A 22,631-nucleotide genomic window follows, 5' to 3' on the forward strand; every position below is an offset into this window, starting at 1 on the left:
GCGAATGCAATTAGTCTCCTTAATGATGACACCCGCACATGTCTTACGCCTTGGGTCAACGCCAGAACCTGAGAAGGTGAACCCACTGGTGCCAAGGCAGCAAGGGGATAACCTGTTGCGGTTGCAACCGTCTGAATGGTGTCTCTATGAACCTGGGTGTCATGCAGACGTATGGGGCTTTATTAAGGTGTTGCTACCTTTTTCGTTCTAGGGTTCCTAGACTGGTCCAGTGTTCATCTGCTACCCTGGTGTCCTTGAAACAGATCTGGATCATCATGGTATGTTGACGTTCATATCACAAAACACTCCATGGCTCTATAGAATGATGTTGTATTTTACCGCCCCAGTCTGAAGATTCATGACTGATTGGTACACACTCTGATCCTCCATAACGACGGACTTAAGCAGCTGGTTTACTGTGATGCACGTGATCACTAACGGGTCTTTGTTTCCTCCAGTTATCGGGGCGGTCACGTTAACCACAACGACTGATGCTGCCTCAATCCCGTGGACTTTCTAAAATGTCTGCCACGGGCCTTCACCTGGGCGTCGGGACGGTGCTGACGTCTTTCCATGAATGCAGGTTTGTGCATTGACAGTGCTGCAGCCATTTAAATGAAATGATGATTTCACCCATCATCATCTAGTACGCAAGACTTCCCTGTTGGCCCTTGACGGCACTGAGAACCCTGTATCAGGTGTAAGGTGACCTGTTGGAATCCCGTGGGGAGGTCTAGTTGTGCATCAGACTGAAAATAAATAAATCTGATCATAATGCCAAAAAGACTTTGCGCATGGACCACTTCAATGGCCTCTAAAGGCTTCCTAAATTGTCTTTTTCCTAGGAGCAGGACTGGGCCAGTGTTGATCTGCTACCCTGGCATCCTCGGATCTGGATCATCATGGTAGGTTGACGTTCATATCACAAAACACTCCATGGCTCTATAGAATGATGTTGTATTTTACCGCCCCAGTCTGAAGATTCATGACTGATTGGTACACACTCTGATCCTCCTTAACGACAGACTTAAGCAGCTGGTTTACTGCGATAAACATGATCACTAACGGGTCTTTGTTTCCTCCAGTTATTGGGGCAGTCACGCTAACCACAACGACCGATGCTGCCTCAATCCCGTGGCCATGGCGGATGTTTCTTAAATGTCTGCCACGGGCCTTCACCAGGGTGTCGGACGGTGCTGACGTCTTTCCATGAAGGCAGGTTGGTGCATTGAGAGGGCTGCAACCAGTTAAATGAAATGATGTATGTGTTGCTGACAGGAACATGTGCAATTTAATGCCAACCTCCCTGTTGGCCCTTGACGGCACTGAGAACCCTGTATCAGGTGTAAGGTGACCTCTTGGAATCCCGTGGGGAGGTCTAGTTGTGCATTAGACTGAAAAAAATAAATCTGATCATAATGTCAAAGGGACTTTGTGCATGGACCACTTCAATGGCCTCTAAAGGCTTCCTAAATTGTCTTTTTCTTAGGAGCAGGACTGGGCCAGTGTTCATCTGCCACACTGGCGTCCTCAAATCTGGATCTGGATCATCTTGGTAGGTTGACGTTCATATCACAAAACACTCCGTGGCTCTATAGAATGATGTTTTATTTTACCGCCCCAGTCTGAAGATTCATGACTGATTGGTACACACTCTGATCCTCCATAACGACCGACTTATGCAGCTGGTTTACTGTGATACACGTGATCACTAACGCGTTTGTTCTCTCCAGGTGGTCTGGATCCTGTGGGTGCTTCTTACTGGAAGGTATGTTGAGGTGTCACTGTAACTAAACTCAATGAAGCACATGATGACTTATTATTACCGCCCCAGTCTGAACATTCATGACTGATTGGTTTACAACCCTGATTCGCTCGTTATTGCCATCATGAACGTTGTTGGTGATTGGTCCAGTCTAACGCAAGTCTGTCCTCTTCAGGTCACTGCAGTGCTGCTGGAAGTGTTGTCTACAATATGGCCGCCCTCCTTCATGTCTGCAACTTCCACATCGTTGGGCTCATGGAGTGATTTTCAATAAATAACTTTGAAACCGGTTTATGCTTGTCTATCGAACTCATTGTGGATAAGGAGGACTGATGCTATTGCTTCTCATGTTAAGCAGTATTTTGGTCCTCATCCTTCAGTACCTTTGTTACTATTTCACTAAGAAATTGCATGTTTTTATTAAACATTTTGCATCGTATAAGGAGTGCGGACGTAGTTGAAATGCAACAAAATCGCAGGGTCAAATAGTTTTTCAGTACAGAGGAAGACAAGTTTTTGGAAAGTGAGGTCAAGGATCCTCAAATATTAGTGTTATATCATCTGCCAGGTTGGGTGACTGCTGTGAGGTCCATTTAACTTGAGTACAAAGGTAATGGTTAAACATTAGAAACCGTGTTACGGTTCATACAAGTAATTAGGTTAATGTCAAATATGGAAATGTGTGATTTTTCTATACATTAAATTGGTTGCCCTAGTCCACTTTCACTATCGATGCCTCACCCACCAAATAAAATTGGAGCCCAAAACCCTATACGAGACCAAATATAAAACGTTTTTAAAGCTGGCTTTATATAAAATAACGTCTATTTGCAATTACGAAATGTGAGTTGTAGGATGGGACGTTAATTTCGGTGGACAAATTGATACAGGTTATATTTCAGTCACCCTATCAAGTTGATCAGCAACGTAAGAGGTTTTCCCTTTGAAATTAAAATAGCCATTTATCTTTTTTTCCCCCGAAGTTACAAGGAGACACTTTCATAGTGTCCACATTGTGGCAGAAATGCCAGAGAACGTTTTTTGTTTAGCAAACAAAAAATAAATGTATTCTCTGAATGAACCGTAGGTGGCAGCAGAACGCCGAAAGGCCTGTAGATCACCAGTAACTAATAAAAGAAGAAGTAGCTTATCGTGCACCAGCATGGACGTATCATAGAATCACCAGAGGCTGTAGTTCCGTCTAACTTCATGAAGGCGTTGGTAAGTGGAGTCCCCTTATAACGGCGGTATAACTCAATTTGCATTGCTTAATATAACCTCAACAGACTTTAACCGGAAACCGATGCAATCTTGTATAATATTTCAAATTCTGCGTTGTGGTGTTTCTGGCTATGTCGTGGAATTCTTGTTCGTAATCTTTTGAAGTATATCGTCGTCTAACACCGTCGCTTCTATTTGTGCTGTCTCCGTGTGATGATAACTTTCACAGACCTGTTCTGAATGACTGTGAATGCACCATATTTATTCTGAATGGAGACACTCGCTGCTCAGTTCTTTGCATAAACCTGACGAAGTCATCGTGGGATTCCATCGGCCTAGCACGTGTTGGGCTGTGTCAGAACCAATGGAGTCTGCAACGCGTTAATGTGTTCATTCTGTTTTAGGTTCTCAGGTGGAAGAGGAACACCGCCTTACTGCTCACTACAAAGGTATATTGAAGTTTTTAACGGGTTAAGTGGGCTTTGAAGTGGTCGTCTATGAACCTAGCTTGACTGCTACCATGATGCTATTGAACTCTCTCACTGAATATTTTGTGGAAAACGTAAAATATTCTGAGTAGCAAAATGTATGCTTGAGATCAAAATGTATTTTTGAGAATATAGTGTTTAACACTGTTTCTTTCTCTACATAGGTTGTGCAATGAAGGCTAAAATCCGAGGTAATTAAGACATTGGAGTTTGCTAGTATTTGACCATGTCCACGCTACGATGATGATCTTCAACGCTTTTACCGAGTCACACTTTGAAGAAACTTCTTTACCAGATTCTGAGTAACCCAATGGAGCTCGACTCTGTTCAGTTAGACTTGACGTGATTTTAAAATCTAATTTTTCTCAGACAGTATGGACAGAAAAAGGATGATGGCTGCATAGTTGACTGGTGAGTGTTCAGTTTTTTCCACTGACGGAATAAAATGAGGGGTTGAAGTGATGATTATCCAATAGACAAGCATATGGCTGATTTATATTGATGCCAACTTTTAATCTGACCAACCTTGATGGGACCTTTTCATCTTGAACTATGGTTTCTAGACGTGTGGCTAACGACAAGTTCTCCCTGCAGGTGGTAATGTGAAATAGCTCCACCTGGACTTCGGCCAGTTAGTCCAATGGAGGCCATTTTTGAGGCGAGTCCCACAAGATCTTAATGCTTGTACACTTGCTTTACCGTGTTTCAATAACGTTAAATCTAGCTCACTTTGAACCGATGTGAAACTATACAAACTTACTGAGAATCTTCAGACCCCATATTGAGTGTTGACTATATTGGAAAGTTGCTTATGTCTATTTCTGCCAACAGACATGGGAGTTGATGGTGGACATGGGAGTTGATGGTGTGGTGAGATTGTCCTAGTTTGAAAACCGCCCATAATTAAAGGTGAGGATTCGTATTTGAAAAAAAAGAAGTATATCAGTCGGCTTGAAATGATGATCATAAATTAGAATCTCGTTCGTCTGAATTACTGATGAGAAACCTAACCTGACTCAGGCCTAGGTAATCTGCTGGATTAATGGGACCATTTCTGTCAAAGCCTAACCATCTCATTTTGCTTTAGGTGTCATGGCGCTGGTGTTCAGAGACTACTTCTACTCTAACCAAGGTGGGTGTGAAGAGACTGGGTGTTGCTTAATCGCTGTAATTTGAATGCAATTAGTCTCCTTAATGATGACACCCGCACATGTCTTACGCCTTGGGTCAACGCCAGAACCTGAGAAGGTGAACCCACTGGTGCCAAGGCAGCAAGGGGATAACCTGTTGCGGTTGCAACCGTCTGAATGGTGTCTCTATGAACCTGGGTGTCATGCAGACGTATGGGGCTTTATTAAGGTGCTACCTTTTTCGTTCTAGGGTTCCTAGACTGGTCCAGTGTTCATCTGCTACCCTGGTGTCCTTAAAACATCTGGGTCATCATGGTATGTTGACGTTCATATCACAAAACACTCCATGGCTCTATAGAATGATGTTGTATTTTACCGCCCCAGTCTGAAGATTCATGACTGATTGGTACACACTCTGATCCTCCATAACGACAGACTTAAGCAGCTGGTTTACTGCGATAAACATGATCACTAACAGGCCTTTGTTTCCTCCAGTTATCGGGGCAGTCACGCTAACCACAACGACCGATGCCGTCTCAATCCCGTGGCCATGGCAGATGTTTCTAAAATGGCTCCCACGGGCCTTCACCAGGGTGTCGGACGGTGCGGACGTCTTTCCATGAAGGCAGGTTGGTGCATTGAGAGGGCTGCAACCAGTTAAATGAAATGATGATGATAGCACCGACAGTAACATGTGCAATCTAGCAAGCATTTACCTCCCTGTTGGCCCTTGACGGCACTGAGAACCCTGTATCAGGTGTAAGGTGACCTCTTGGAATCCCGTGGGGAGGTCTAGTTGTGCATTAGACTGAAAAATAAATCTGATCATATTGCCAAAGGGTCTTGGCACATGGACCACTTAAATGGCCTCTAAAGGCTTCCTAAATTGTCTTTTTCCTAGGAGCAAGACGTGTCCATTGTTGATCTGCTACCCTGGCGTCCTCAAATCTGGATCTGGATCATCATGGTATGTTGACGTTCATATCTTAAAACACTCCATGGCTCTATAGAATGATGTTGTATTTTACCGCCCCAGTCTGAAGATTCATGACTGATTGGTACACACTCTGATCCTCCATAACGACGGACTTAAGCAGCTGGTTTACTGCGATAAACATGATCATTAACGGGCCTTTTGTTTCCTCCAGATGGTGGACGTTTCGGGGGTCGTAAGCATATCGTCACACGCCATGGGCCTTCACTAGGTTGTGTGGAGGGTACTGACGTCTTTCCATGAACAAAGGTTTGCATTTGACAGTGCTTCAACCATTTGAGAAATGTAATGATGAGCATCCTCCACAGTCGAAAATGTGCAATTTAGTTGCTTCCATCCTTGTTGGCCCCTGAAGGCACTGAACCCTGTATCAGGTGTAAGGTGACCTCTTGGAATCCTGTGGGAGGAGCTAGTTGTTCAAATGACAGATTTTCTTTCTGATCATCATGGTGCCTACTGTACTTTGCTTGGAAAACCAGACTGGCCGCTTAAGAGTTCCTAAATGATCTTTTCCTAGGAGCTATACTGGTCCAGTGTCCATCTGCCACGCTTGAGTCCGCAAACCCAGATCTGGATCATCATGGTAGGTTGACGTTCATATCACAAAGCACTCCATGGCTATATAGAATGATGTTTTATTTTACCGCCCCAGTCTGAAGATTCATGACTGATTGGTACACACTCTGATCCTCCATAACGACAGACTTAAGCAGCTGGTTTACTGCGATACACGTGATCACTAATGCGTTTGTTCTTTCCAGGTGGTCTGGATCCTGTGGGTGCTTCTTACTGGAAGGTATGTTGAGGTGTCACTGTAATTAATATATCAATGAGAAGCACATGATGACTTATTATTACCGCCCCAGTCTGAACATTCATGACTGATTGGTTTACAACCCTGATTCGCTCGTTATTGGCAGCATGAACGTTGCTGGTGATTGGTCCAGTCTGACAAGTGTCCTCTTCAGGTCACTGCAGTGCTGCTGGAAGTGTTGTCTACAATATGGCTGCCCTCCTTCATGTCTGCAACTTCAACATCGTTGGGCTCATGGAGTGAATTTCAATAAAAAAACTTTGAAACCGGTTTATGCTCGTCTATTGAACTGATTGTGATCAAGGAGGACTGATGTGATTGCTTCTCATGTTAAGCAGTATTTTGGTCCTCATCCTTCAGTACCTTATTTGTAACTATTTCACTAAGAAATAACATGTTTATATTAAACATTAAGCATCTCATAAGGAGTGCGGACGTAGTTGAAATGCAACAAACTCGCAGGGTAAAAGTTTTTCAGTACAGAGGAAGGCAAGTTTGCGGAAAGTGAAGTCAAGGATCCTCAAATATTAGTGTTATGACATCTGCCAGGTTGGGTGACTGCTGTGAGGTCCATTTAACTTGAGTACAAAGGTAATGGTTAAACATTAAAAACAGTGTTACACTTCATACAAGTAATGAGGTTAATGTCAAATATGGAAATGATTTTTCTATACATTAAAGTAGTTGCCTTAGTCCACTCCACTTTCACTATCCATGCCTCTCCCAAATGAAATATTGCAACCCAAAACTCTACGAGACCAAATATAAAACGAGTTTAAAGCTGTATGGCTTTATAGAAAATGAACGCCTATTTGCTTTTACCGAATGTGAGTTGTAGGATGGGAAGTTAATTTCGGTGGACAAATTGAAACGGGTTTTATTTCAGTGTCACCCTATCAAGTTGATCTCCAACGTAAGAGGTTTTCCCTTTGAAATTAAAACAGCCATTTATCTTTTTTTCCCCCGAAGTTACAAGGAGGCATTTCATAGTATCCAGATTGTGGCAGAAATGCCACAAGAGTTTTTTGTTCAAACAAATGTATTCTCTGAATGAACCGTAGGTGGCAGCAGAACGCCGAAAGGCCTGTAGATCACCAGTAACTAATAAAAGAAGAAGTAGCTCATCGTTCATCAGCATGGACCCGTGGACGTATCATAGAACCACCAGAGGTTGTAGTTCCGTCTAACTTCATGAAGGCGTTGGTAAGTGGAGTCCCCTTATAACGGCGGTATAGCTCAATTTGTATTGCTTAATATAACCTCAACAGACTTTAACCGGAAACCGATGCAATCCTGTATAATATTTCCAATTCTGCGTTGTGGTGTTTCTGGCTATGGCATTCTTGTTCGTAATCTTTTGAAGTATAGCGTCGTCTAACCGTCGCTTCTATTTGTGCTGTCTCCAAGTGATGATAACTTTCACAGACCTGTTCTGAATGACTGTGAATGCACCATATTTATTCTGAATGGAGACACTCGCCGCTCAGTTCTTTGCATAACCTGCCCAAGACACGTGGGCTTGCTTCGGCCTAGCACGTGTTGGGCTGTGTAGATTGAAGCAGAAGCAATGGAGTCTGCACCGCGTTAATTTGTTTCTTCTGTTTAGGTTCTCGGATGGAAGCGGAACACTGCCTACCTGCCGACTACAAAGGTATATAGAAGTTTTTAACTGGTTAAGTGGGCATGGAATTGGTCTTCCATGCAACCTACTTTGAATGCTACCGTGAAGCTATTGAACTCTCTCACTGAATATTTTTTGGAAAACGTAAAACATTCAGAGTAGCTAAGTGTATGCTTGAGATCTAAATGGACTTTGAGAATATAATGTTTAATACTGTTGCTTTTCTCTACATAGGTTGGACAATGAAGGGTAAATCCAAGGTAATAAAGCAATTGGAGTTGGCTGGTATTTCACCATGTCCACGCTACACCGATGTAGTATGGACAGTACAAGGAAGCTGGCTGCATAGTCGACTGGTGAGTGTTCAGTTTTTCACTAAATGAATATAATGAGGGGTTGAAGTGATGATTATCCAATAGACAAGCATATGGCTGATTTATAGTGATGCCAACTTTTAATCTGACCAACCTTGATGGGACTTTTTCATCTTCAACTACGGTTTCTAGACGTGTGGCTAACGACAAGTTCTCCCTGCAGGTGGATATGTGAACTAGCTCCACAAACCTGGACTTCGGCCAGTTTGTCCAATGGAGGCCATTGTTGAGGCGAGTTCCACATGATCTAAATGCTTGTACACTTGTTTCACCGTGTTTCAATGATGATAAACCTAGCTCACTTTGAACCGATGTGAAACTATACAAACTTACTGAGAAACTTCAGACCCCATATTGAGTGTTGACTATATTGGGAAGTTGCTTATGTCCATTTCTGCCAACAGACATGGGAGTTGATGCTGCGGTGAGATCGTCCCAGTTTGAAAACCGTCCACATTTGTTGGTGAGGATTCACTTTTGTAAAAAAAAATTCATAATCTGCTTGAAATGATGATCATAATTTAGAATCTCGTTCGTCTGAATTACTGATGAGGAACCTAACCTGACTCGGGCCTATCTATTCTGCTGGGTTTTTGAGACCATTTCTATCAACTCCTCAACCCATCATTTTTCTTCAGGTGTCTTGGCGCTGGTGTCCAGAGACTACTTCTACTCCAACCAAGGTGGGTGTGAGAAGACTGGGTGCTACTGCAGGGGTCCAGTCAAACCTTTTTCAATAGGAGTAATGTGCCACCTAACTGAACATTTTAGGGGCGCATCTAGGGATGCACCGATTGTGAAATTCTGGGCAGATGCCGATGTTTACGATAACAATTTGACCAATAGCCGATACCGATGTTTTTTTGTTTAATTATTCCCACTTTTGTGCCAGGGAAACAAACCCTAACCCCCCACAAACGACACGTACCTCGTATACAAGCATACACAAGGACGCAGGGAGAGGCTTTTATGCTTTAATGAAATCAATCCTGTTTATTTCAACAACTGCGCCATCAACATTTAACATCGAAATTATTTCAATGTGGGCGTAGGTAGATAGGCCTACATGCGGCGAAGATCGCTGTTTATTTTACTGAACACAGCCTGCATGACGCTGAACTAGACGCGTCTTTAGAATATGGAAACTACGGCCAAAGAAATTACTTCAGTGACTTTTTACAATTTAGTTGTAGGGACGCTGTCGGACACGGCTGTGGGTCGGGTCGGTTGCCTCAAAACCGTGTGTTTTGCGATTGTGAGCGAGACTTCTCCGGTGCTCGATATGTTTTTCAGGAGCGGAGGAGTCAACTAAAACCATCACACTTGGATGATGTGACTTTTTGCACAGCAATATGAAGCACCGCGCCAAACACCAGATGGTGTAATTCCCTGACGTTCCATCTAATGCGTCTAATTTTCCTTCGGGTGCGAGTCGGGCGTCTGTATCAGTTTATAGCAGGTCGGGTGTGGAATGTAATTCGTGCAGCTGTCGGAACAAGGGTCCGATGCGGATTTAAATATTGCGGGTTCGGGTGGACACTGATTTGCAAATTAAGACCCCTTGCAGGACTCTCACTGGCATTGGAGTACAGTAGCCGCAGGTCGGAAGAACTAGTCAATAGTTGGCTTGCTCATTGTTCAAACCCACGTAGCAGGTATTGAATTGTTCTCCTTCTTGGACGTTTAGGCATGTTCGATTTAGGTGGTTCTAAGACCCTCCTCCTCCTAACATTGGCCACTAACGGTGGCCATTCCCCATCCTTCTCACGCTCTTTGGCCTGCTCCAGATATCGGATTTATCGTCGCATCCCTTCCACGTGTAACGTGTTAAAATAAAAAAGGGCAAATTTACTGGACGCACACGCGTGACCAGATGTAAAATTCATTCGCACTCAAACTGAAGTCGCAAAGTGCGACCAGTTGGTCAGTCTGGAGCCCTGTGCTGCATGTATGCCGTTGTTAATGGCTGTAATTTGAATGCATTTAGTTTCATTAATGATGACACCCGTACATGTCTTACGCCTTGGGTCAACGCCAGAACCTGAGAAGGTGAACCCACTGGTGCCAAGGCAGCAAGGGGATAACCTGTTGTGGTTGCAACTGTCTGAATGGTGTCTCTATAGAACTTTGTCATGCATAAGACTTGAAGTGCCTTATTAAGGTTTTGCTTCTTTTTTTTTAATCTCCAGGGTTCCTCTGCGATAGACTGGTCCAGTGATCTGCCACACTTGCGTCTGCAAACCCAGATCTGGATCATCTTGGTAGGTTGACGTTCATATCACAAAACACTCCATGGCTCTATAGAATGATGTTGCATTTTACCGCCCCAGTCTGAAGATTCATGACTGATTGGTACACACTCTGATCCTCCATAACTACGGACATAAACTGCTGGTTTACTTTGATCCACGTTATCACTAACAGCCTTTCTTTCCATCAGATTCTGGTCATGTGGATGTTCGGGATGGTCACGTTTACCATAACGTCACACGCTGCCTCAATCCCGTGGCCATGGCAGACGTTTCTTAAATGTCTGCCATGGGCCTTCACTAATGTGTGGGGACGGTGCTGACTCTGTTCCATTAACGCAGGTTTGTGCATTTGACAGTGCTTCAACCACTAAAGAAGTGAAATGATGATGTATGATGCACTAAAACCGTCGAACATGTGCAATCTAGAGCCTCGTACCTCCCCCTTGGCCCTTGACGGCACTGAGAACCCTGTATCAGGTGTAAGGTGACCTCTTGGAATCCCGTGGGAGGGTCTAGTTGTGCAAATGACTGAGAAAAAATCTGATCATGATGTCAAATGTTTTTTTGCGTATGAACAACTTAAATGGCCTCTGAAGAGTTCCTGCATTTTGTCTGTTGCTTTCCTAGGACCTAGACTTGACCTGTGACTGGCGTCCTCAAACCCAGTTCTGGGTCATCTTGGTATGTTGACGTTCATATCACAAAACACTCCATGGTGCTATAGAATGATGTTGCATTTTACCGCCCCAGTCTGATGATTCATGACTGATTGTTACACACTCTGATCCGCCATAATGACAGACTAAGCAGCTGGTTAACTGTTAATCATGATCACATGCATGTTTGATGGTGATCAAGACGTAATTAATAAGTTGGTTCGCCTTCTAACGGAGTTGAAAGTAAATTTTGTGTTTATAACCTCCACATACATTAACCGGTGACCGATGCAATCATGTTTAATATTTCAAAATCTGCGTTGTGGTTTTGTCAGGTTATTTTCTTGGCATGCTCGTGTGTAATCTACTGAATAATAGCGTTGTGAAACGCCGTCGCTGCTATTGGCGCTGTCTCCAAGTGATGATAACTTTCACAGACCTGTTCTGAATGACTGTGAATGCACCATATTTATTCTGAATGGAGACACTCGCCGCTCAGTTCTCTGCATAAACCTGACGAAGACATCGTGGGACTCAATCGGCCTAGCACGTGTTGGGCTGTGCCAGAACCAATGGAGTCTGCTACGCGCTAATCTGTTCTTTCTGTTTTAGGTTCTCAGGTGGAAGAGGAACACTGCCTTACTGCTCACTACAAAGGTATATTGAAGTTTTTAACGGGTTAAGTGGGCTTTGAAGTGGTCGTCCATGAACCTAGCTTGACTCCTACCGTGATGCTATTGAACTCTCTCACTGAACATTTTGTGGAAAACGAAAAATATTCTGAGTAGCAAAATGTATGCTTGAGATCATAATGTATTTTGGAGAATATAGTGTTTAACACTGTTTCTTTCTCTACATAGGTGGAGCAATGAAGGCTAAAATACGAGGTAATTAAGATATTGGAGTTGGCTAGTATTTGACCATGTCAGCGCTACAATGATGATCTTCAACGCTTTTACCGAGTCACACTTTGAAGAAACTTCTTTACCAGATTCTGAGTAACCCAATGGAGCTCAACTCTGTTCAGTTAGACTTGATGTGATTTTAAAATCTCATTTTTCTCAGTCAGTATGGACAGAAAAAGGATGATGGCTGCATAGTTGACTGGTGAGTGTTCAGTTTTTTCACTAATGGAATAAAATGAGGGGTTGAAGTGATGATTATCCAATAGACAAGCATATGGCTGATTTATATTGATGCCAACTTTTAATCTGACCAACCTTGATGGGACCTTTTCATCTTGAACTACGGTTTCTAGACGTGTGGCTAACGACAAGTTCTCTCTGCAGGTGGTAATGTGAACTAGCTCCACAAACCTGGACTTCGGCCAGTTAGTCCAATGGAGGCCATTGTTGAGGCGAGTCCCACAAGATCTTAATGCTTGTACCCTTGCTTTACCGTGTTTCAATAACGTTAAACCTAGCTCACTTTGAACCGATGTGAAACTATACAAACTTACTGAGAATCTTCAGACCCCATATTGAGTGTTGACTATATTGGAAAGTTGCTTATATCTATTTCTGCCAACAGACATGGGAGTTGATGGAGGACATGGGAGTTGATGGTGTGGTGAGATTGTCCTAGTTTGAAGACCGCCCATAATTAAAGGTGAGGATTCGTATTTGTAAAAATAAATAAAAAAGTATCAGTCGGCTTGAAATGATGATCATAAATTAGAATCTCGTTCGTCTGAATTACTGATGAGAAACCTAACCTGACTCAGGCCTAGGTAATCTGCTGGATTAATGGGACCATTTCTGTCAAAGCCTAACCATCTCATTTTGCTTTAGGTGTCTTGGCGATGGTGTTCAGAGACTACTTCTACTCTAACCAAGGTGGGTGTGAAGAGACTGGGTGTTGCTTAATGGCTGTAATTTGAATGCAATTAGTCTCCTTAATGATGACACCCCCACATGTCTTACGCCTTGGGTCAACGCCAGAACCTGAGAAGGTGAACCCACTGGTGCCAAGGCAGCAAGGGGATAACCTGTTGTGGTTGCAACCGTCTGAATGGTGTCTCTATGAACCTGGGTGTCATGCAGACGTATGGGGCTTTATTAAGGTGTTGCTACCTTTTTCGTTCTAGGGTTCCTAGACTGGTCCAGTGTTCATCTGCTACCCTGGTGTCCTTAAAACAGATCTGGATCATCATGGTATGTTGACGTTCATATCACAAAACACTCCATGGCTCTATAGAATGATGTTGTATTTTACCGCCCCAGTCTGAAGATTCATGACTGATTGGTACACACTCTGATCCTCCATAACGACAGACTTAAGCAGCTGGTTTACTGCGATAAACATGATCACTAACAGGCCTTTGTTTCCTCCAGTTATTGGGGCAGTCACGCTAACCACAACGACACATGCCGTCTCAATCCCGTGGCCATGGCAGATGTTTCTAAAATGTCTGCCATGTAGGGTGCCATGCCAGGGTGTCGGACGGTGCTGACGTCTTTCCATGAATGCAGGTTGGTGCATTGACAGTGCTGCAACCATTTGAATGAAATGATGATTTTGGCTAGTCGCAGTAACATGTGCAATCTAGTTCTCATGAACTCCCTGTTGGCCCTTGACGGCACTGAGAACCCTGTATCCAGGTGTAAGGTGACCTCTTGGAATCCCGTGGGGAGGTCTAGTTGTGCATTAGACTGAAAAATGAAACTGATCATAATGCCAAAGGTACTTTGCGCATGGACCACTTCAATGGCCTCTAAAGGCTTCCTAAATTGTCTTTCCTAGGAGCAAGACTGGGCCAGTGTTGATCTGCTACACTGGCGTCCTCAAATCTGGATCTGGATCATCATGGTATGTTGACGTTCATATCTTAAAACACTCCGTGGCTCTATAGAATGATGTTGTATTTTACCGCCCCAGTCTGAAGATTCATGACTGATTGGTACACACTCTGATCCTCCATAATGACAGACTTAAGCAGCTGGTTTACTGCGATAAACATGATCACTAATGGCCCTTTGTTTCCTCCAGTTATCGGGGCAGTCACGCTAACCACAACGACGGATGCCGTCTCAATCCCGTGGCCATGGCAGATGTTTCTTAAATGTCTGCCACGGGCCTTCACCAGGGCGTCGGGACGGTGCTGACGTCTTTCCATGAAGGCAGGTTGGTGCATTGACAGTGCTGCAACCATTTAAATGAAATGATGGATGTGTTGCTTACAGTAACATGTGCAATCTAGTGCCAACCTCCCTGTTGGCCCTTGATGGCACTGAGAACCCTGTATCAGGTGTAAGGTGACCTCTTGGAATCCCGTGGGGAGGTCTAGTTGTGCATTAGACTGAAAAATAAATCTGATCATAATGCCAAAGGTACTTTGCGCATGGACCACTTCAATGGCCTCTAAAGGCTTCCTAAATTGTCTTTTTCTTAGGAGCAAGACGGGTCCAGTGTTGCTCTGCTACACTGGCGTCCTCAAATCTGGATCATCATGGTATGTTGACGTTGATATCACATAACACTCAGTGGCTCTATGGAATGATGTTGTATTTTACCGCCCCAGTCTGAAGATTCATGACTGATTGGTACACACTCTGATCCTCCATAACGACAGACTTCAGCAGCTGGTTTAGTGTGATACACGTGATCACTAACGCGTTTGTTCTTTCCAGGTGGTCTGTGGATCCTGTGGGTGCTTCTTACTGGAAGGTATGTTGAGGTCACTGTAATTAATATATCAATGAGAAGCACATGATGACTTATTATTACCGCCCCAGTCTGAACATTCATGACTGATTGGTTTACAACCCTGATTCGCTCGTTATTGCCATCATGAACGTTGTTGGTGATTGGTCCAGTCTAACATAAGTCTGTCCTCTTCAGGTCACTGCAGTGCTGCTGGAAGTGTTGTCTACAATATGGCTCCCCCTTCATGTCTGCAACTTCCACATCGTTGGGCTCATGGAGTGATTTTCAATAAAAAACTTTGAAACCGGTTTATGCTTGTCTATCGAACTGATTGTGAATAAGGAGGACTGATGTGATTGCTTCTCATGTTAAGCAGTATTTTGGTCCTCATCCTTCAGTACCTTATTTGTAACTATTTCACTAGGAAATAACATGTTTTATTCAACATTTTGCATCTCATAAGGAGTGTGGACGTAGTTGAAATGCAACAAACTCGCAGGGTAAAATAGTTTTCAGTACAGAGGAAGGCAAGTTTGCGGAAAGTGAGGTCAAGGATCCTCAAATATTAAGTGTTATGACATTGCCAGGTTGGGTAACTGTTGTGAGGTCCATTTAACTTGAGTACAAAGGTAATGGTTAAACATTAGAAACAGTGTTTCGGTTCATACAAGTAATGAGGTTAATGTCAAATATGGAAATGTATGATTTTTCTATGCATTAAAGTAGTTGCCTTAGTCCACTCCACTTTCACTATCCATGCCTCTCCCAAATGAAATATTGCAGCCCAAAACTCTATACGAGACCAAATATAAAACGAGTTTAAAGCTGTATGGCTTTATAGAAAATTAACGCCCATTTGCATTTACGGAATGTGAGTTGTAGGATGGGAAGTTAATTTCGGTGGAAAAATTGAAACGGGTTTTATTTCAGTGTCACCCTATCAAGTTGATCTCCAACGTAAGAGGTTTTCCCTTTGAAATTAAGATAGCCATTTATCTTTTTTTCCCCCGAAGTTACAAGGAGACATTTCATAGTATCCAGATTGTGGCAGAAATGCCACAAGAGTTTTTTGTTCACTAAACAATAAATGTATTCTCTGAATGAACCGTAGGTGGCAGCAGGACGCCGAAAGGCCTGTAGATCACCAGTAACTAATAAAAGAAGAAGTAGCTTATCGTGCATCAGCATGGACGTATCTTAGAACCACCAGAGGTTGTAGTTCCGTCTAACTTCATGAAGGCGTTGGTAAGTGGAGTCCCCTTATAACGGCGGTATAACTCAATTTGTATTGCTTAATATAACCTCAACAGACTTTAACCGGAAACCGATGCAATCCTGTATAATATTTCAAATTCTGCGTTGTGGTGTTTCTGGCTATGTCGTGGCATTCTTGTTCGTAATCTATTCAAGTATAGCGTCGTCTAACACCGTCGCTTCTATTTGTGCTGTCTCCAAGTGATGATAACTTTCACAGACCTGTTCTGAATGACTGTGAATGCACCATATTTATTCTGAATGGAGACACTCGCCGCTCAGTTCTCTGCATAAACCTGACGAAGACATCGTGGGATTCCATCGGCCTAGGACGTGTTGGGCTGTGTCAGAACCAATGGAGTCTGCAACGCGTTAATGTGTTTTTTCTGTTTTAGGGTCTCAGGTGGAAGAGGAACACTGCCTTACTGCTCACTACAAAGGTATATTGAAGTTTATAACGGGTTAAGTGGGCTTTGAAGTGGTCGTCCATGAACGTAGCTTGACTGCTACCGTGATGCTATTGAACTCTCTCACTGAATATTTTGTGGAAGACATAAAGTATTCTGAGTAGCAAAATGTATGCTTGAGATCAAAATGTATTTTTGAGAATAGTGTTTAACACTGTTTCTTTCTCTACATAGGTGGAGCAATGAAGGCTGAAATCCGAGGTAATTAAGACATTGGAGTGGGCTAGTATTTGACCATGTCCACGCTACGATGATGATCTTCAACGCTTTTACCGAGTCACACTTTGAAGAAACTTCTTTACCAGATTCTGAGTAACCCAATGGAGCTCAACTCTGTTCAGTTAGACTTGACGTGATTTTAAAATCTCATTTTTCTCACAGTATGGACAGAAAAAGGATGATGGCTGCATAGTTGACTGGTGAGTGTTCAGTTCTTCACTAAAATAATATAATGAGGGATTGAAGTGATGATTATCCAATAGACAAGCATATGGCTGATTTATATTGATGCCAACTTTTAATCTGACCAACCTTGATGGGACTTTTTCATCTTCAACTACGGTTTCTAGACGTGTGGCTAACGACAAGTTCTCTGCAGGTGGATATGTGAACTAGCTCCACAAACCTGGACTTCGGCCAGTTAGTCCAATGGAGGCCATTGTTGAGGCGAGTCCCACAAGATCTTAATGCTTGTACACCTGCTTCCCAATGTTGTTTCAATGACGATAAACCTAGCTCACTTTGAACCGATGTGAAACTATACAAACTTACTGAGAAACTTCAGACCCCATATTGAGTGTTGACTATATGGGGAAGTTGCTTATGTCCATTTCTGCCAACAGACATGGGAGTTGGTGCTGCGGTGACAGAAAAAGGTTGATGGCTGCATAGTTGACTGGTGAGTGTTCAGTTTTTCACTAAAAGAATATAATGAGGGATTGAAGTGATTATCCAATAGACAAGCATATGGCTGATTTATATTGATGCCAACTTTTAATCTGACCAACCTTGATGGGACTTTTTCATCTTCAACTACGTTTTCTAGACGTGTGGCTAACGACAAGTTTCCTTGCAGGTGGAAATGTGATCTAGCTTCACAAACCTGGACTTTGGCCACTTAGTCAGATGGAGGCCACTGTTGAGGCGAGTCCTACATGATCTTAATGCTTGTACACTTGTTTCACCGTGTTTCAATGACGATAAACCTAGCTCACTTTGAACCGATGTGAAACTATACAAACTTACTGAGAAACTTCAGACCCCATATTGAGTGTTGACTATATGGGGAAGTTGCTTATGTCCATTTCTGCCAACAGACATGGGACTTGGTGCTGCGGTGAGATCGTCCAAGTTTGAAAACCGCCCACATATGAAGGTGAGGATTTATTTTTGTTATATTTTTTATAGTTTGCTTGAAATGATGATCATAAATTACAATCTCGTTCGTCTGAATTACTGATGAGAAACCTAACCTGATTCGGGCCCAGCTAATCTGCTGGGGTTTTTAGGACCATTTCTGTCAAAGCCTCAACCAATCTCATTTTTCTTTAGGTGTCTTGGCGGTGGTGTTCAGAAACTATTTCTACTCCAACCAAGGTGGGTGTGAAAAGACCGGGTGGTGCTGCGTGTTTGCATGGGTTGTTGGCTCATTTGAATGCATAATGACTAGGGCTGTAACGATACGCGTATCGAAACCTAGATCGCGACACTCAAAGCCACGAACCTGTCTCGCGGTGTGAGAAGGCAGAAGCACTACACGGCCTTTCTAACTCATTATCCTTCCAGTCCAGATCAGCCAAGTGATATGAGCTGTTAGGGCCAGGGTTTCTGGTGTCCGGTAATAGAACATTTTTATGTCAGACAAAATTGTATCTCTCCGGTCAAATTGGCCGATGGAAATTAGCCAATAATCAGTCTAAACAATAGTCTGCTGACACCGCTCCTCTTATCGATGCCGTAAGTCTGCGATGAGATGCCCTCGCTGTGATGACATGACTCCTTAGCTACGGAGGATTGCATTTCTCCACAGCCTGTGAAGTCCTCGTATGTGATATGAACAACATTTAGCCAGAGTGGGCCAAGCGCGCAAAAACAGCCTTTGTGATTCCTGTCTAGTGTTTTGTATGCTTAGACCGGCGGCAGTTCTGCTTATAGGCCAGAATGAAGCGCCCACCGATTATTGACAGGCTGGGTGCTTAATTCTTATGCACAACGTTTGTATCTTCACTAGAAGATACGCGCTACTCCTCGCTCGCTCTCCTCGCTCGCTCTCCTCGCTCGCTCTCCTCGCTCGCTCTCCTCGCTCGCTCTCCTCGCTCGCTCTCCTCGCTCGCTCTCCTCGCTCGTCCACAAACTCGCTGACACACACGCTGCCATTCTCGCGCACGCATGCGCTACTCGTAACACACTGCCTCGTTATTGCGAATCAGATCTTCATGTTTTTTTCCCATCTATTTGAAAGTTAGGCTATTAAACATGTTGCATTCTATACGGCCTGATTATGTCATTATTTAAGTTACATAGCCTAATAAGAAGCGATAACAGGATATTTGACCGAAAACTAAACCTATGCAGGTCACTTTGACCGGCAGTGTTTCTTTCTAGCGGGAACGCTGGTTAGTGCTACCAAACTATTAAAATACTATCATTGATTTGACGTTAATATTTTCAAATACGTAAACCACAAAACTAGTTGAGGGGTTTTGCCTACCTGCAAGCATCCTCCAACTGCAATCTTGGGTTATTTATTCATTCATTCTTTGTTCAAATCTTTTCAGTGTTCCAAATTATTAGTTATTAAAATGTTACGTTAAGTTAATTGTTAAATAAGTGTTTAAATAAAATGCTTTTTAAATTAAGAAAAATGTGTGATGTATCGAACCGTGGGTCAGAAATCGTGATACAAACCGAAACGTGAGTTGGTGTATCGTTACAGCCCTAACAATGACACCCCCACATGTCGTACGCCTTGGGTCAACGCCAGAACCTGAGAAGGTGAACCCACTGGTGCCAAGGCAGCAAGGAGACGGCCTGTTGTGTTTGCAACCGTCTGAATGGTGTCTCTATAAACCTGGGTGTCGGGCATCCGACTTTGTGCTGCATTAAGTTAAGCTTATTTTTTCTCTCTAGGGTTCCTCGGAGCTAGACTGGTCCAGTGTTGATCTGCCACACTCGAGTCCTCAAACCCAGATCTGGGGTCAACATGGTACGTCGACGTTCATATCACAAAACACTACATGGCTCTATAGAATGATGTTGCATTTTACCGCCCCAGTCTGAAGATTCATGACTGATTGGTACACACTCTGATCCTCCATAACGACGGACTTAAGCAGCTGGTTTACTTTGATCCACGTTATCACTAACGGCCTTTCTTTCCATCAGATTCTGGTCATGTGGATGTTCGGGGCGGTCACGTTAACCATAACGTCACACGCTGCCTCAATCCCAGGGCCATGGCAGATGTTTCTTAAATGTCTGCCATGGGCCTTCACTAAGGTGTGGGGACGGTGCTGACTCTGTTCCATTAACGCAGGTTTGTGCATTTGACAGTGCTTAAACCACTTAAGAAGTGAAATGATGATGCTTGTAGCATTAAACCCGTCGAACATGTGCAATCTAGTGCCTCGTACCTCCCTGTTGGCCCTTGACGGCACTGAGAACCCTGTATCAGGTGTAAGGTGACCTCTTGGAATCCCGTGGGAGGGTCTAGTTGTGCAAATGACTGAGAAATCAATCTGATCAAAATGTTAAATGTTTTTTTGCGTTTGTACAACTTAAATGGCCTCTGAACAGTTCCTGCATTTTGTCCTTTGCTTTCCTAGGACCTAGACTTGTCCTGTGAATGGCGTCCTCAAACCCAGTTCTGGGTCATCTTGGTATGTTGACGTTCATATCACAAAACACTCCATGGCTTTATAGAAGGATGTTGCATTTTACCGCCCCAGTCTGAAGATTCATGACTGATTGGTACACACTCTTATCCTCCATAATTACAGACTAAGCAGCTGGTTTCGTGCGATACACGTGATCACTAACGGGCCTTTGTTTCCTCCAGATATTTGACTTTGGGCGTTTGGGGCGGCCACCTTAAACACTACGTCACACACTGTCTCAATCCAGTGGCCATGGCAGATTCTTCTAAAATGGCTGTCATGGGCCTTTACCAGGGTGTCGGGACGATGCTGACGTCTTCCCATGAACGCAGGTTTGTGCTTTTGACATTGCTTTAACCATTTGAGAAATGAAATGGTGAATGAAACTCCCATTACTGTCGAACATGTGCAATCTAGTGCCTCGAACCTCCCTGTTGGCCCTTGACGGCACTGAGAACCCTGTATCAGGTGTAAGGTGACCTCTTGGAATCCCGTGGGAGGGTCTAGTTGTGCAAATGACAGGTGTGACGATCATGCACTGATCATGTCACTGTACCTAAACTATCAATGAAGCACATGATGACTTATTATTACCGTCCCAGTCTGAACATTCATGACTGATTGGTTTACAACCCTGATTAGCTTGTTAATGACAGCATGAATGCTGCTGGTGATTGGTCCATCCTGACAATTCTTTCCTCTTCAGGTCACTGCAGTGCTGCCGGAAGTGTTGTCTACAAAATGGCCGCCCTCCTTTGTTTGTGCAAATTCCACATTGCTTGGCTCATGGAATGATAATCAATAAAGCACTTAATTTTAAACTGGTTCATGCTTGTCCATCAAATCGATTGTGAATAAGGTGGACTGATGTGATTACTTGTGTCAAACAGTATTTTGCCCTACCTCTCCATTAGTTCCTTATTTGAAACCATATTCTACTTAAATATTAGGATGCTTTACTCCCTAACAACTTGCAACTGAGGCAGCTATATTGTTGGCTACTCGAAAGGGCCTTAATCTGCTGGGAGGACTATAATGCCGCTTTTCCAACTAAATTCTTCGGTAACAAACAAATTAACATACTTCATTGTGGGTTGGCATGCCCATTTAAACAAGAGGTAATGAACAAACTTAAAACTTGTTTCCAAGCAAACTCATTTTCAGCCCCTAACAAGAGAAAGGTGAGGCAGACTGTTGGTTCCGGATCGTTGCATTGAATCTGAAGGTTGCCTCACCATACCGGGGCTGAATCCTGGAAATGGTTAGCAGGTCTAGATCAACGAAGAGCTCTAGGGAGCTCATAACGCAAGCAGATCAGAAGTTCTTAAGCCTCTTGGTGCTTTTAAAACTAACAATATTTTTAACTCTACTTTGCAAACTGTACTTGGCACCAGAGCAATATGGTCGGTAAAAAAAAACTGCAGTCTTGGTAATTTTGTCCTTCGCCTTTTTGAGGATTGGATTTGGGTTGAGAAATGGAACTGCAACCATAAAGTAGAATAGCTTTTCAGTTCAGGAGATGAAGGGGGATTAAGGTAAGGGTCGAGATTCCTGAAATATTAAAGCATTGCGGAAAATAAATCATTGCAAGGATGGGTGATGATTATACTAATGTGAGATAACAATTCATTTGTTCAAAATATAGCGCGTAAGCACAAACAAAGGTATCCATATTAATTTCATAGAAACATGATGTAAATGTATTTTTAATCAGCCTCGGTTTATTCAAGTAACATGGTTAATTTACATAGAGAACAAATATAAAACATAAAAAGTTTGCTAAAATTATAAGAACTAGCCTAATAAAGACCTATAAGAATATATTGGAAAATAACAAAAACTATATTAAAGGAATATGGAACATACTGAACAGTGTTATAAAAAATTGTATTTTTTGGTTGAAAAGGAGGAGTAGAATATGGTTGTGGCCAACTTCTTTAACCAGTTTTTGTCAATATTGGTGCGGACCTGTAGCAGAAAAAAAATCCTAATTAAGAGACATCTGAGCTAAATATGGAAAAAATGTATCAGTAGAAATGAGTTCTCTATGTTTCTCACAGCAGTGGATGAAAGGG

At 43.1% G+C, this 22,631-nt stretch overlaps 3 long non-coding RNA genes and 21 other non-coding genes across 50 annotated transcripts in view; all 24 read left to right on the forward strand.

The window, feature by feature from the left end:
* The window catches only part of LOC115529525 (uncharacterized), a 29,570-nt gene that overhangs the window by 1,811 nt on the left and 5,128 nt on the right, over positions 1–22,631 (forward strand). For 3 of the 26 annotated variants that reach the window (XR_003973533.1, XR_003973558.1, XR_003973539.1), the window contains 12 exons: positions 212–278; positions 459–583; positions 846–905; positions 5,100–5,233; positions 5,506–5,571; positions 5,753–5,847; positions 6,116–6,181; positions 6,360–6,394; positions 6,567–7,615; positions 8,019–8,063; positions 8,268–8,389; positions 8,571–8,643. This is a non-coding gene — a long non-coding RNA (uncharacterized LOC115529525). Of the gene's footprint in view, positions 1–211; positions 279–458; positions 584–845; positions 906–1,085; positions 1,220–1,489; positions 1,556–1,733; positions 1,769–1,940; positions 2,058–5,099; positions 5,234–5,505; positions 5,572–5,752; positions 5,848–6,115; positions 6,182–6,359; positions 6,395–6,566; positions 7,642–8,018; positions 8,064–8,267; positions 8,390–8,570; positions 8,644–13,648; positions 13,787–14,057; positions 14,124–14,303; positions 14,439–14,706; positions 14,767–14,944; positions 14,982–15,155; positions 16,206–16,609; positions 16,655–16,855; positions 16,883–17,062; positions 17,101–17,279; positions 17,350–17,756; positions 17,797–21,262; positions 21,383–22,631 lie in introns of those variants that run through there. The other 23 variants (XR_003973536.1, XR_003973534.1, XR_003973537.1 and 20 more) reach the window with 23 other exon arrangements.
* On the forward strand, positions 18–140 carry LOC115530108 (small nucleolar RNA SNORD22). The gene has a single exon (XR_003973742.1). It is a non-coding gene; the product is annotated as a small nucleolar RNA SNORD22 (small nucleolar RNA).
* Positions 318–388, forward strand: LOC115530095 (small nucleolar RNA SNORD31). The gene has a single exon (XR_003973730.1). It is a non-coding gene; the product is annotated as a small nucleolar RNA SNORD31 (small nucleolar RNA).
* LOC115530096 (small nucleolar RNA SNORD31) lies at positions 945–1,015 on the forward strand. The gene has a single exon (XR_003973731.1). It is a non-coding gene; the product is annotated as a small nucleolar RNA SNORD31 (small nucleolar RNA).
* Positions 1,595–1,665, forward strand: LOC115530092 (small nucleolar RNA SNORD31). The gene has a single exon (XR_003973728.1). It is a non-coding gene; the product is annotated as a small nucleolar RNA SNORD31 (small nucleolar RNA).
* On the forward strand, positions 2,866–4,135 carry LOC115529528 (uncharacterized). Its single transcript, XR_003973563.1, has 5 exons — positions 2,866–2,986; positions 3,391–3,435; positions 3,639–3,665; positions 3,844–3,885; positions 4,069–4,135. It is a non-coding gene; the product is annotated as an uncharacterized LOC115529528 (long non-coding RNA).
* Positions 3,502–3,567, forward strand: LOC115530091 (small nucleolar RNA SNORD26). Its single transcript, XR_003973727.1, has one exon. It is a non-coding gene; the product is annotated as a small nucleolar RNA SNORD26 (small nucleolar RNA).
* LOC115530109 (small nucleolar RNA SNORD22) lies at positions 4,664–4,786 on the forward strand. The gene has a single exon (XR_003973743.1). It is a non-coding gene; the product is annotated as a small nucleolar RNA SNORD22 (small nucleolar RNA).
* On the forward strand, positions 4,959–5,029 carry LOC115530097 (small nucleolar RNA SNORD31). The gene has a single exon (XR_003973732.1). It is a non-coding gene; the product is annotated as a small nucleolar RNA SNORD31 (small nucleolar RNA).
* Positions 5,611–5,681, forward strand: LOC115530098 (small nucleolar RNA SNORD31). The gene has a single exon (XR_003973733.1). It is a non-coding gene; the product is annotated as a small nucleolar RNA SNORD31 (small nucleolar RNA).
* LOC115530094 (small nucleolar RNA SNORD31) lies at positions 6,221–6,291 on the forward strand. The gene has a single exon (XR_003973729.1). It is a non-coding gene; the product is annotated as a small nucleolar RNA SNORD31 (small nucleolar RNA).
* Positions 6,431–6,504, forward strand: LOC115530106 (small nucleolar RNA SNORD31). Its single transcript, XR_003973740.1, has one exon. It is a non-coding gene; the product is annotated as a small nucleolar RNA SNORD31 (small nucleolar RNA).
* On the forward strand, positions 8,684–8,748 carry LOC115530088 (small nucleolar RNA SNORD29). The gene has a single exon (XR_003973724.1). It is a non-coding gene; the product is annotated as a small nucleolar RNA SNORD29 (small nucleolar RNA).
* LOC115529527 (uncharacterized) lies at positions 8,806–12,677 on the forward strand. Of its 2 annotated transcripts, none has more exons than XR_003973561.1 (9): positions 8,806–8,870; positions 9,046–9,090; positions 10,597–10,668; positions 10,848–10,998; positions 11,287–11,340; positions 11,928–11,972; positions 12,176–12,202; positions 12,381–12,422; positions 12,605–12,677. It is a non-coding gene; the product is annotated as an uncharacterized LOC115529527 (long non-coding RNA). The 2 variants fall into 2 exon arrangements; XR_003973562.1 differs by having other exon boundaries at positions 10,613–10,668.
* Positions 10,398–10,520, forward strand: LOC115530048 (small nucleolar RNA SNORD22). The gene has a single exon (XR_003973690.1). It is a non-coding gene; the product is annotated as a small nucleolar RNA SNORD22 (small nucleolar RNA).
* Positions 10,708–10,778, forward strand: LOC115530103 (small nucleolar RNA SNORD31). Its single transcript, XR_003973738.1, has one exon. It is a non-coding gene; the product is annotated as a small nucleolar RNA SNORD31 (small nucleolar RNA).
* LOC115530090 (small nucleolar RNA SNORD26) lies at positions 12,039–12,104 on the forward strand. Its single transcript, XR_003973726.1, has one exon. It is a non-coding gene; the product is annotated as a small nucleolar RNA SNORD26 (small nucleolar RNA).
* LOC115530046 (small nucleolar RNA SNORD22) lies at positions 13,208–13,330 on the forward strand. The gene has a single exon (XR_003973688.1). It is a non-coding gene; the product is annotated as a small nucleolar RNA SNORD22 (small nucleolar RNA).
* Positions 13,508–13,578, forward strand: LOC115530099 (small nucleolar RNA SNORD31). The gene has a single exon (XR_003973734.1). It is a non-coding gene; the product is annotated as a small nucleolar RNA SNORD31 (small nucleolar RNA).
* LOC115530100 (small nucleolar RNA SNORD31) lies at positions 14,163–14,233 on the forward strand. The gene has a single exon (XR_003973735.1). It is a non-coding gene; the product is annotated as a small nucleolar RNA SNORD31 (small nucleolar RNA).
* Positions 14,806–14,876, forward strand: LOC115530102 (small nucleolar RNA SNORD31). Its single transcript, XR_003973737.1, has one exon. It is a non-coding gene; the product is annotated as a small nucleolar RNA SNORD31 (small nucleolar RNA).
* Positions 15,016–15,089, forward strand: LOC115530107 (small nucleolar RNA SNORD31). The gene has a single exon (XR_003973741.1). It is a non-coding gene; the product is annotated as a small nucleolar RNA SNORD31 (small nucleolar RNA).
* On the forward strand, positions 19,617–19,739 carry LOC115530049 (small nucleolar RNA SNORD22). The gene has a single exon (XR_003973691.1). It is a non-coding gene; the product is annotated as a small nucleolar RNA SNORD22 (small nucleolar RNA).
* Positions 19,926–19,996, forward strand: LOC115530105 (small nucleolar RNA SNORD31). Its single transcript, XR_003973739.1, has one exon. It is a non-coding gene; the product is annotated as a small nucleolar RNA SNORD31 (small nucleolar RNA).

This window comes from Gadus morhua, chromosome 17, assembly GCF_902167405.1.
Source record: "Gadus morhua chromosome 17, gadMor3.0, whole genome shotgun sequence".
NCBI classification, from domain to species: Eukaryota; Metazoa; Chordata; class Actinopteri; order Gadiformes; family Gadidae; genus Gadus; species Gadus morhua.